General features: G+C 44.9%; 1 pseudogene; it reads right to left on the reverse strand.

Moving 5' to 3' along the window:
• Positions 1 to 3,211: 3,211 nt before the first annotated feature.
• LOC144337074 (chloride intracellular channel protein 4-like) lies at positions 3,212 to 10,628 on the reverse strand (annotated as a pseudogene).
• Positions 10,629 to 11,221: the final 593 nt, after the last annotated feature.

The raw sequence follows: 11,221 nt of genomic DNA on the forward strand, positions 1-11,221 counted from the left end.
TGGGATGGCTGGGTCATATGGTACTTCTAGTTCTAGATCCTTGAGGAATCGCCATACTGTTTTCCCTAATGGTTGAACTGGTTTACAATCTCACCAACAGTGTAAAAGTGTTCCTGTTTCTCCACATCCTCTCCAGCACCTGTTGTTTCCTGACTTTTTAATGATTGCCATTCTAACTGGTGTGAGATAGTATCTCATTGTGGTTTTGATTTGCATTTCTCTGATGGCCAGTGATGATGAGCATTTTTTCCTGTGTCTGTTGGCTGTATGAATGTCTTCTTTTGAGAAATGTCTGTTCATATCCTTTGCCCACTTTTTGATGGGGTTGTTTGTTTTTTTCTTGTAAATTTGTTTGAGTTCTTTGTAGGTTGAGAGAGAGATTTTAAGAAATTGTCTCACATGATTGATGAGGCTATCAAGTCTGAAATCTGCAGGGTAGGCTGGAGACCCTGGGGAGAGTTGTTGACTCTGAAGTCAGAGATTAGAGGCAGGACTCCTTCTTCCTGTGGTGGATTTCAGTCTTCTTCTCTTAAAGCCATCAACTGATTGGTTGAGGCCCACCCACATTATGGAGGGTCTCCCAGGGACTTTACTCAAAGTCTACTAATTTAAATGTTAGTCCCTAAGCCAGGCACCGTGGCTGTAATCCCAGCACTTTGGGAGGCTGAGGCGGGTGGGTCCCCTGAGGTCAGGAGTTTGAGACCAGCCTGAGCAACATGGTGAAATCCCGTCTCCACTAAAAATACAAAAATTAGCCGGGAGCGGTGGCGCATGCCTGTAATCCCAGCAACTAGGGAGGCTGAGACAGGGGAATCGTTTGAACCCAGCAGGCGGAGGTTGCAGTGAGCCAAGATTGCACCACTGCATTCCAGCCTAGGCGACAGAGGGAGACTCTGCCTCTAAATAAATACACAAATAAATAAAAGTTGAAATTATAAAAAAAAATCTCAGCAAAGTAGATTATGATGTAAGGCTGGAGTGTTGATATTCTCCTATGGCAGGACCGTGAAGGTATATTGCTGGCCTTGCCGGATGAATGCTAACTGTTTCTGGTCGTCTTTATTAACGTATGGAGTGAAAAACCATGGACCAGGCTGGATGCAGTGGCTCATGCCTGTAATCCCAGCCCTTTGGGAGGCCAAGGCGGGAGGATTGCTTGAGCTCAGGAATTTGAGACCAGCCTGGACAACATGGCGAAACTTCATCTCTATAAAAAATATAAAAATCAGCCTGGCATGACCAGGTATGGTGGCTGACACCTGTAATCCCAGCACTTTGGAAGGCTGAGGTGGGTGGATCATGAGGTCAGGAGTTCGAGAACAGCCTGGCCAATATGGTGAAACTCTGTCTCTACTAAAAATACAAAAACTAGCCGAGTGTGGTGGTGTGCACCTGTGGTCGCAGCTACTTGGGAGGCTGAGGCAGAAAAATAGCTTGAATCCTGGAGGCAGAAGTTGCAGTGAGCTGAGATCACACCACTGCACTCCAGCCTGGGCAACAGAGCAAGACTCCATATTAAAAAAAAAAAAATTAGCTGGGCGTAGTGGTGTGTGCCTGTAGTCCCAGCTACTTGGGAGGCTGAGGTGGGAGGATCAATTGAGCCTGGGAGGCAGAGGTTGCAGTGAGCTGCAGTTGTGTTACTGCACTCAAGCCTGGGTGATAGAGTGAGACCCCATTAAAAAAAAAAAAAGACAAAAGAGTATTAACCAGATTGCTGGGTACAGTGGCTCACGGCTGTAGTCCCAGCACTTTGGGAGGCCAAGGCGGGCAGATCACGAGGTCAGGAGATCGAGACCATCCTGGCTAACATGGTGAAACCCCATCTCTACTTAAAAAAAAAAAAAAAAAAAAAGAAATATTAGCGGGGCATGGTGGCAGGCTCTTGTAGTCCCAGCTACTCGGGAGGCTGAGGCAGGAGAATGGTGTGAACCTGAGAGGCAGAGCTTGCAGTGAGCTGAGATGGCACCACTGCACTCCAGCCTGGGCGACAGAGCGAGACTCCATCTAAAAAAATAATAAATAAAATAAAATAAAATAAAATAGCTACGCATAGTGATGTGTGCCTGTAGTCCCAGCTACTAGGGAAGCTTAGGTGGGAGGATCACGTGAGCACAGGAATTTGAGGTTGCCATGAGCTATGATTGTGCCACAGCACTCGAGCCTGGGCAACAGAATGAGACCCTGTCTCCAAAAAAATTTAAGAAAGTAGCAAAGGACTTGGCTGAACTGTGTTCTAGTGTTTTGCAGAAGGCAGATCTTAGAAGTGACAAAACTGGATACTTAGCTGAGGAAATGTCTAAGCAAGGTGTTGAAGGAGTGGCTTGGTTTCTTCTTATAATTTATAGCAAAATGCAAGAAGAGAAAGGTAAGTGGAAGGAATTGTTAAGCAAAAAGGAACCAGAACTTGAAGATTTGGAAACTTCTTGGTCTATGCATATTGCAAAAAATGACAAGGCTTGTTCTGAAGAGAACGCAAGCATAGATGTGAGCCATGGATTTAATCAGCCATCTCCCTAGAAGCTAGGAATACAGATGGGATTATACCAGCAGAGACACTGCCGGTTCAAACTAAAAGGAACAGAGACAGATCAACCTAAGGGAAGGATTTCAGACTTCTAGGATTCAACAGGATGGGGCGATGAAGTTATTTGGCTGTGAGTATGCATTAGCCTTTAAGAAAAGGGAGGAATGGGGGGCCGGGCGCAGTGGCTGAAGCCTGTAATCCCAGCACTTTGGGAGACCGAGGCGGGCGGATCACGAGGTCAGGAGATCGAGACCATCCTGGCTAACACGGTGAAACCCCGTCTCTACTAAAAAATACAAAAAAAACTAGCTGGGCGAGGTGGCGGGCGCCTGTAGTCCCAGCTACTCGGGAGGCTGAGGCAGGAGAATGGCGTGAACCCGGGAGGTGGAGCTTGCAGTGAGCTGAGATCCGGCCACTGCACTCCAGCCTGGGCTACAGAGCGAGACTCTGTCTCCAAAAAAAAAAAAAAAAAAAAGAGAAAAGGGAGGAATGACTTCAAAGGCAATTCAGAGATCATCAGGGCTGTCCCTTTCACAACAAAAGGAGTCTGGCTCCTCTTCATTTTCAGAGGGCAGGATTTCTTCCTCACTGTCAAAGGATCAGGGACCACCACAGACAGCCTCGGGATCCTGAGCCGAGGGGTGAATCTGTCCTGAGGATCTGAATTGATGATGCTTCCCTGGTGGTCTAGTGGTTAGGATTTGATGCGCTCTCTCCCAAAATGGTGATGCTGCCGCTGCAGTGGGCCTGGAGGCAGAGCATGGGAGCAAAGAGGATTATTCTCCAGCCTTAAGATCGAATAGAATTTGCCTTGCTAGATTTTGAACTTGCTTGGGACCCATCATCACTTTCTTCCTTCTGATTTTCTCCCCTTTTGGAAAGGGAATCCTATGCCTGGCCCAGCATTTATTTAATTTAGTATTATTATTTTTTATTATAGTTTAAATTCTGCGACACACGTGCAGAACGTGCAGGTTTGTTACACAGGTATACACGTGCCATGGTGGTTTGCTGCACCCATCGACCCGTCCTCTACATTAGGTATTTCTCCTAATGTTATCCCTCCCCTAGCCTCTCACCCCCCGACAGGCCCCGGTGTGTGATGTTCTGCTCCCTGGGTTCATGTGTTCTCATTGTTCAGCTCCTACTTATCAGTGAGAGCATTTGAGACAGAATCTTACTCTGTTACCCAGGCTGGAGTGCAGTGGCATCATCTTGGCTCACTGCAGCCTAGAACTCCTGGGCTCAAGTCATCCTCTCGCCTCAGCTTCCCCCCAGGCCTGAGCCACCATCCCTGACTATTTCTCTAATTTTTTTTTTTTTTGAGACGAAGTCTCGCTTTGTTGCCCAGGCTGGAGTGCAGTGGCGCGATCTCGGCTCACTGCAAGCTCCACCTCCCGGGTTATGCCATTCTCCTGCCTCAGCCTCTGAGTAGCTGGGACTACAGGCACGCACCACCATGCCTGGCTAATTTTTTGTATTTTTAGTAGAGACGGGGTTTCACCATGTTAGCCAGGGTGGTCTTGATCTCCTGACCTCGTGATCCGCCCACCTCGGCCTCCCGAAGTGCTGGGATTACAGGCGTGAGCCACCGCGCCCGGCCATTTTTTTTTTTTTTTAAGAGATGGGGTCTTACTATGTTGCCCTGGCTGGTCTCGAACTCCTGGACTCAAGCAATCCTCCCGACTTGGCCTCCCAAAGTGGAGGAATTATAGGTGGAATTATAGGAATTATAGCTGTGGCTGGGTAAGTCTCTGGTATTTCGTTATGGCTCGCAGACCAGGCTAATACAGTCCCCATTCCAATGTTCATAATCCCATATTCCTTCACAATCAATGGCCTTGCTTTAACTGCAGACACCACCTGAGACTGAAAATTCAATCTGTGTTGGAATCCAGTGAGGGATTTATGCAAAAATAGATTTTTTTTTTTCAAATGGTGTCAGGCAGGCAGAGACAGAGACGAGAGAAAAAAAAAAAAAAAGTCAACACCAGGTGATAAGGTTTGGCTGTGTCACCACCAAAATCTCATCTTGAATTTTAACAATCCCCACAAGTCAAGGGTGGGACCAGTCGGAGATAATTGAATCATTAGGGGTTTTCCACCATACTGTTCTCATGGTAGTGAAGTACTCTCAGGAAATCTGATGGTTTTACAAAGGAGAGTTTCCCTTCACAAGCTCTCTTGCCCGCTGCCACGTAAGACATCTCTTTGCTCTTTTTCATCTTCTGCCTTGATTGTGAGACCTCATTAGCCATGTGGAACTGTGAGTTCATTAAGCCTCTTTCCTTTATAAATTACCCAGTCTTGGGTATGCCTTTTTTTTTTTTTTTTTTTTTTTGAGTTGGAGTCTCACTCTGTCGCCCAGGCTGGAGTGCAGTGGCACGATCCTGGCTCACTGCAACCTCCACCTCCTGGTTCAAGCGATTCTCGTGCCTCAGCCTCCCGAGTAGCTGGGATTACAGGCAGCCATCACACCTGGCTAATTTTTGTATTTTTAGTAGACATGGGGTTTCACCATGTTGGCCAGGCTAGTCTCAAACTCCTGACCTCAAGTGATCCGTCCGCCTCAGCCTCCCAAAGTTCTGGAATTACAGCCATGAACCACTGTGCCTGGCCAGTCATTCCTTTTGGAATATCAAAGTTGTGATTTGTTTTTGACAATATGCAGTTTGGGCAGCAGATGGCCATCGGCTAATGCCATTTCATTGCCATCCAGAAATTTACGTGTAGAAAACTTAGTGTCCTCCATGATATTTTCATCAATTTCATCAGGGAGAGGATAATCCAGATATTCATAAGTTTTTGCAGGTTTTTTTTTTCTTCAACTTTTAAGTTCCAGGGTACATGTGCAGAGGATGTGGAGGTTTGTTACATAGGTAAATGTGTGCCATGGTGATTTGCTGCACAGATCAACCCATCACCTGTGTATTAAGGCCAGCATTCATTAGTTATTCTTCCTAATGCTCTTCTTCTCCTCACCCTGCTGACAGACCCCAGTGTGTGTTGTTCTCCTCTCTGTGTCCATGTGTTCTCATCATTCAGCTCATAGTTATAAATGAGAACATGCAATGTTTGATTTTCTATTCCTGTGTTAGTTTGCTGAGAATAGCTGCTCCAGCTCCATCCGTGTCCCTGCAAAAGACATAATATTGTTCCTTTTTATGGCTGCATAGTATTCCACGGTGTATATGTACCACATTTTCTTCATCCAGTCTATCACTGATGGGCATTTGGGTTGATTCCATGTCTTTGCTATTGTGGATAGTGGTGTAGTGATCACATGCATGCATGTATCTTTATAACAGAATGATGCATATTCCTTTAGGTATATATCCAGTAATGGGATTGCTGGGTCAAATGGTATTTCTACTTCTAGATCTTTGAGGAATCACCACGCTGTCTTCCACAATGGTTGAACTAATTTACACTACCACCAACAGTGTAAAAGCGTTTTTTTTTTTTTTCTCCACAACTCACCAGCATCTGTTGTTTCTTGACTTTTTAATAATCACCGTTTTCTGTAGGGTTTTTAAGAGATCCCTCACTCATGCTTCATTAACTTCTGGCCTTGAATTCTTGATCTATGTAGAGAATTTGGCAAAGATGTCAATTCCAGCAGTATTTGATTCTGGGTGTTTTGGTGAAAGCTTTAAGTACTTGGGAGGACATAAGACTTCTTCAGGAGATTCCTCAATCTTATTTGACTTCAATATTATTTGAAAATTATAAGTGGTGGGTTGTTCCCAGGAGCCTTGTTTTGCAGATCTGCAGGTTTCCATTTCAGATCAACAGTTGTGACACTAAACACAACTCCTTTGAACTAAGGAATCATGAGGAATCTCTGGGGAAAAAGGCAGATTTCTGTGCTTTCACCATCACTGACCACCTTGACACAGAGCTCAGTGAGGGGTGCTTTGTCTTCCTCCTTCAACCTGTTCAGTGTCATTGACAATGCCAAGGCCAGCTCAGCTGGGCTTTGCAAATGGTGGCAGCTGCTGTTTCTGCTCCAGGGCTGCTCTGGCTGATGACTTAGGCCATGCTGCTCACTGGACAGTCTGGCATTGAGGACTTGTGACTTGAGCCACTTCCTCAACTGGCTTTAAATTTATCAAAGGGAGATTGTCCAGGTGAGCCTGAGTTAATCATGCAAACTCTATAAATCTGAATGTAGAAGGCAAATATCAAGAAAGTAAGAAACCAGAGAGATTCAGACCTTGAGAAGGATTTGACCTGTCATTGCTGGCTTTAAAGATGGTAGGGGCCACATGACAAAAACCTGAGAACACTTTCTAGGAGCAGAGTGATCCTTGGCTAACAATGAGCTAAGAAAACAGGGGCCTCAGTTCTGCACTGCAAGGAACTGAATTCTGCCAACAACATTAATGAGTTTGAACACAATTTTTCCCCAGACTCCAGATGAAAACACGGCTTGGTCAACTCCTTGATTAAGTAACCCTGAGAATAGAATCCAGATAAATCTTGCCCAGATTCCTGATGCACAAACACCATGAAAATAATGAATGAGTATTGTTTCAGGCCACTAAGTTTGTGATGATTTGTTACACTGCAGTAGCTAACTAATACACTGGGTTATGCGGCCAACCTGTTGATTGGGATCCCCAGTCTTATTTCGCATAGATACTTCAGAACCATGGACAGTGGAACAAATGCCAGGGGAGAGCTGATTGGCTGGATTAGCTACCATCCAAACTGGAGAGATCCTATTGGACAATCTTTGACCTGGGCACTGATCCCTGGACCAGTCAGATTTTGTCAGGATCTACAGACTCAACTTTTCCTTGCCAACCATGAAAATGGTGCCTCAGGGGTCCTGCAAGGTCCTGAGTGAACAAGTCCCTGCCTAGTTCTTCAGAAGGATATTGCACCACCCTCTTCCTCATCCACATTAGCCTCCTTTGCCTTCTCCTTCCCATTTCCCAGCCATTGCCCAGTGGTGTTCCTGTGTTCAGGAACTCTGTTCTTTTCTCTCTTTGAAACTTTCTATCCTTTACCTAGCCAACTCTCTTTTTTTTTTTGAGACAGAGTCTCTCTCTGTCACCCAGGCTGGAGCGCATTGGCATGCTCTTGGCTCAGTGCAACCTCTGCCTCCCAGGTTCAAGCGATTCTCATGCCTCAGCCTCCCCAGAAGCTGGGAATATAGGTGCATGCCACCATGCCAGGCTATTTTTTTTTTTTTTTTTTTTTTTGAGATGGAGTCTCACTCTGTCACCTGGGCTGGAGTGCAGTGGTGTGATCTTGGCTCACTGCAACTTCTGCCTCCTAGCTTCAAGTTATTCTCCTGCCTTAGCCTCCTGAGTAGCAGGGATTACAGGTGCCTGACACTATGCCCAGCTAAGTTTTTGTGTTTTTAGTAGAGATGGGGTTTCACCATGTTGGCCAGGCAGGTCTTGAATTCCTGACCTCAAGTGATCCTCCCACCTTGGCCTTCTAATGTGCTGGGATTACAGGTGTGAGCCACCATGCCTGGCCTGATATCTCTGAAATTTAAAAACTATTTAGAATATCACTGGGACTTATGTGCTTTCATAGCCAATGGCCTGCTGCTAAAACTATATAAGCCCCTTCCCTCTAGGCCCAGGGACTGTCACAGAAGAGGTGGGCATGTGAGATGGTAAGGGCCAAATTTGAGGGATAGAATTATTTCAGACCCTCATACTCAAGAATGGGCACACAGATGCCCAAACATCTTCCAAAATAAAACTGCTTCTTGGGCTACTATGTGGCCTCTCTCCATCCATCCCAACCATAAAAAGTTTTGCTTGCCATAGAATTAAACAAAAATTATAGAGAGGATATCCAGATGCCTGGTGTATTAGTCTGTTTTCTTGCTGCTGGTAAAGATATACCTGAAGCTGGGTAATTTGTACAGGAAAAAGGATTCACAGTTCCACGTGTCTGGGGCAGCCTCATAATCATGAAGGAAGGCAAGGAGAAGCAAGTCACTTCTTACATGGATGGCAGCAGGCAACAAGAGAGCTTGTGCAGGGAAACTCCTGTTTTTAAAAGCATCAGATCTTATGAGACTTATTCACTGTCATGAGAACAGCATGGGAAAGACTTGCCCCCATGATTCAATTGCCTCCCACTAGGTCCCTCCCACAATGCATGGGAATTCAAGATGAGATTTGGGTGGTGACACAGCCAAACCATATCACCTGAGCCTTCTGGGTATAGTGCTGCCAGTAATAAAATTGTGCCAATTGTATAAACAATTTTATCAGCCACTTTAGGAGAAATTACTAAAAAGACTACAAAAAGCCTTGCAGCACATTGAAAGTCTCTAAATTCCTTAGCTTAAATGGTTTTAGGAAAATGCTTATATTTTGTATCACTAATTGCTACAAGTGTGTAACTACAACCAATATTACAGTAGCTCAGTGCATAGAACTTAAATAGATGTCAATTTTATAACCTCGCCTTTTGACATTTGATTTTTGGCTCTTATGTTACTTAAAGGGTTCCCAGGGTTAGTGAGAACCTGCCCACCACCATTCCCATCTGGCCTGGAACATTTAGTTGGCTGTAAATATTATGACTCCAAGACCTTTGGCCATAGGGGCCCCACCGAGGGACATGTTGGGCCTGGGTAGGCAGACACACCACCCCAGCAATAATATGGGACAAAATAAAAGTTTGGCCATTGATGCTGCGTCTGGTATATAATGACCAAATAAAGGGGGAATGTAAACTAATAATTAAATCCCAAGCTCCCCCTTCCCACTGCCACTGACAGAATGGATCCCTCCTTGGCCAAGGGAACCCCCTGTAAAAAAATCTTAAAAACTTAGTTCCCAGACATAATGAGATGGGAGGCCAGACATACCTTCCTTTTGTGGTTTAGACACAATAACTGACCAGCATTAATGGTCAAATAAAAATCACAAGACGAATGGAACAGACTTACTGTAACAATAAGATAGCAAATTAAGCCAGGTATGGTGGTATGCACCTGTAGTACCAGGTTGCCGGGTCTGACCTACGGACCCTGACCCAGTGACGGATGAAAGACATACACTGACACAGATATTTTGCCTGTCAGTGCGGCTAAGGGGCTCTGCTGCCTGAGTCAGCAGAATCGGCCTTGATAAGCCAGTGAAATTCACATTTATTTAGTACAGATTAAATGACAAAGGTCTCAAGTAAACACCACTGGGGGGTAATCAACATTGCCGACCTCCCAAGTAGAGAGCAATCATGCACCCGCAGATGACCAAAGGTCAGTCTTAGGACCACAGGAGTAAACAAGCTATTTAGATAAACTCCTCTACAGTCCCATATATCTATGCCCTAAGCTTTTAAGATAATTCAACTGCCTTCAGCCAAATCTTCTACGTAAGTTATACAAACTCCTGGCCTTCCAAGAAGATTTGTATCTATTTCCTGTAACTTTATAATTTCTCCCACCACCCTGACCGATCCCCTACATCTCCCCCTTCTCTGTTTTTCACATCAGTCCTTGTTGTTTGAAGAGTACAGACGTGTGCATCAACAGGTCTGTCAGGCGAGGCAGTCGTTGCTCTTATTCTGGCTTTGCATCCTAGAATTAGCAAATAACATGAGGTAAACATGAGTATAATCAGTAACATTCTTTTCCAGTCGAGGAGTGACCTGTAGTGTTACTTGGCGCTTCAGTTTGATGTGTGCTGTTACTAAGGATCCCCACTGGGGGTATGTTAGTTTCTTCTAGTGAAGCACTCACATTTTTAGAAGCTGGGAAGGGGTTGTTTGTCTAAGCAACAGGGCAGACAAAAGGCAGATTAGAAGATGGGCTTAGTAGAGTGTGGCAGGTACAGGTAGCAGGCAAAGTGAGAGAATGAAAAAGGAACAAATTATCTGGAGTGAATGGTGTTTGTGTTTGGAGTAGGATTTGCTTAGCCTTCGGAGTTGTCCTCTTCAGCCTCCTCCAGATAATGTCTGGGGCCTGTGTTGTCTGATGAAGTCACATCATCTGGGGCTGTGGATCCTGCCGGGTCATCTCCTTCATTTCTGGTATTGGGTTGGGTCCTAGCCATGCCATGGTAAGGTTTGATGCATCATGCTGGAATCCAAAGAGGACCTGAGGGGGTGTGAACACCAGCATATCCTCTTCCCCATGTTAGCAAATCATCTGGACCACACCATTCATTACTATTTATATCCTTCCATAAAACTGCAGGTTTTGTGTCTTGAGAAGTTTTAGCAAAGTGCCTTTCTATAGCTGGTGGAAATTTGTCACCTAAATTTTAAAAATGAAGGGTAAATGAGGTGTGTGCTAGTAGTGTTGCAGGGTGCTTATCCATACTTTCCCTCTTTTTGTTTTCTGAGCATATTTTTAAGGATGGAGTGGGCACGTTCTACTATGGCCTGTTCTTGGGGGTTATATGGAAAGCCTGTGGAATGTTGGATGTTCCATGTGTGACGAAATTGTTGAAGTTATGAGCTGGCTAAGTTGGACCATTATCAGTTTTAATTTTTGTGGACTGCCCCATAAACACAAAAGTTAAAAGAAGATGTTTAATGACATATTGAGTGGACTCTCCAGGAAGAGCATGTGCACTAATTAAATGAGTGTAGGTGTCAACAGTTACATGTACATATCATAGTTTTCCAAATTCAGGGATGTGTGTACATCTATTTGCCATAACTGATTAGGTTTTAGTCCTCTAGGGTTAACACTTGTAGAAGGAGGGGATG

The sequence above is a fragment of the Macaca mulatta genome, chromosome 19 (genome assembly GCF_049350105.2).
Source record: "Macaca mulatta isolate MMU2019108-1 chromosome 19, T2T-MMU8v2.0, whole genome shotgun sequence".
Classification (NCBI taxonomy): Eukaryota; Metazoa; Chordata; class Mammalia; order Primates; family Cercopithecidae; genus Macaca; species Macaca mulatta.